We start from the raw sequence: 2,101 nt of genomic DNA, 5'->3' as shown, positions 1-2,101 counted from the left end.
GTAGGTATGGATTGGTTGGTCGAAAATCTCGCGGAGATTGTTTGTCATGAGAAGCAGGTTCGAATTCCACTGATGAACGGAGAAACCTTGATGATTCAAGGGGAAAGAAGGGGAGTTGCGACGAAACTGATTTCATGCCTAAAGGCGCGTAAGTGCCTAAGGAAAGGGTGCTACGCCTTCCTGGCGCATGTAGTAGAGAAAGGAGATGAGCGAAGAATTGAAGACTTACCAGTAGTACGCGAATTTCCAGAAGTTTTTCCTGAAGATTTGCCCGGGTTACCGCCGCCGCGACAAGTCGAGTTTCGTATTGATTTGGTCCCAGGAGCTGCGCCAGTAGCTCGAGCACCTTATCGCTTAGCTCCATCTGAGATGCAAGAGCTATCCAATCAGTTACAGGAACTATTGGATAAGGGTTTCATACGCCCAAGCTTTTCACCTTGGGGAGCTCCAGTACTGTTTGTAAAGAAGAAGGATGGTTCGTTCCGGATGTGTATTGACTACAGGGAGCTGAACAAGCTGACAGTCAAAAATCGGTACCCCTTACCGAGGATTGACGACTTATTTGACCAGTTGCAGGGATCCAGTTATTATTCGAAGATAGATCTACGGTCAGGATACCACCAACTTAGGATCCATGAGGAAGACGCACCAAAGACAGCCTTCCGAACCAGATATGGCCATTATGAGTTCTTAGTGATGCCTTTCGGGCTAACTAATGCGCCAGCTATATTCATGGATCTGATGAACCGTGTGTGCAAACCATACTTGGACAAGTTTGTGATCGTGTTTATAGACGATATTTTGATTTACTCTCGAACCAAGGCCGAGCATGAGCAACACCTGAGAATGATTTTGGAATTGTTAAGGAAAGAAAAGTTGTATGCGAAGTTTTCCAAGTGCGAGTTCTGGCTTAGAGAAGTTCATTTTCTCGGTCACGTTGTAAACGAGAAAGGAATACACGTCGATCCTTCTAAGGTTAAAGCCATCGAAAACTGGGAAGCGCCAAAAACCCCAACTGAGGTGAGGCAATTCCTTGGGCTAGCTGGCTACTATCGACGCTTCATTGAGAACTTCTCCAAGATAGCTCTACCTCTGACCGCGCTAACTCAGAAAGACAAGGCGTTTATTTGGGGCAAGAATCAGGAAGCGGCATTTCAAATGTTGAAACAGAAGTTATGTAGTGCGCCAATCTTATCCCTGCCCGAGGGGACAGATGACATCGTTGTTTACTGCGACGCTTCACACCAGGGACTCGGATGTGTCCTTATGCAGCGAGACAAAGTTATAGCGTATGCCTCGCGCCAACTTAAGACCAATGAGAAGAACTACACAACGCATGATTTAGAACTTGGAGCTGTTGTCTTCGCGCTAAAGATTTGGCGCCATTACCTCTACGGTACGAAATGTGTAATCTTTACGGATCATAAGAGCCTTCAACATATATTCGATCAGAAGGATTTAAACATGAGGCAACGAAGATGGGTTGAATTGTTAAATGATTATGATTGCGAGATCAAGTATCATCCGGGGAAAGCGAATGTGGTAGCAGACGCGCTAAGTAGGAAGGAACGAATAAAAACGCTACGAGTCAAGGCTCTAAGGTTGACCATTCACGCAGATCTCTCTACCCGCATCCGAGACGCTCAGCAAGAAGCCTTGAAACCAGAGTTTGTTAAAAACGAATGCCTTGGGGGTATGATTAAGAATTTGGAACTTAAAGGGAACAACACTCGATATTTTGCCAACCGCATATGGGTCCCTCTCAAGGGAGGATTGCGCGAGCAGGTATTAAACGAAGCTCACAAGACGCGATATTCCGTACATCCTGGCGCAGACAAGATGTACCAAGATGTTAAAACACTGTATTGGTGGCCCAATCTTAAAGGCGCCATCGCGATGTATGTCAGTAAGTGCCTGACGTGTTCAAAAGTAAAGGCTGAATACCAGAAACCATCGGGGTTGCTTCAGCAGCCAGAAATTCCCATGTGGAAGTGGGAACAAATCTCTATGGATTTCATCACCAAACTACCAAGGACACCTGGGGGTTATGACACGTTATGGGTTATTGTAGATCGGCTAACTAAGTCAGCACACTTCCTGC

This window comes from Bidens hawaiensis, unplaced genomic scaffold (genome assembly GCF_021521415.1).
Source record: "Bidens hawaiensis isolate Kalapana, Puna unplaced genomic scaffold, B.hawaiensis_p1.1 tig00419385_1, whole genome shotgun sequence".
Lineage (NCBI taxonomy): Eukaryota > Viridiplantae > Streptophyta > Magnoliopsida > Asterales > Asteraceae > Bidens > Bidens hawaiensis.
The sequence above is the reverse complement of the archived record's forward strand: the minus strand, read 5'-3'. Positions refer to the sequence as shown.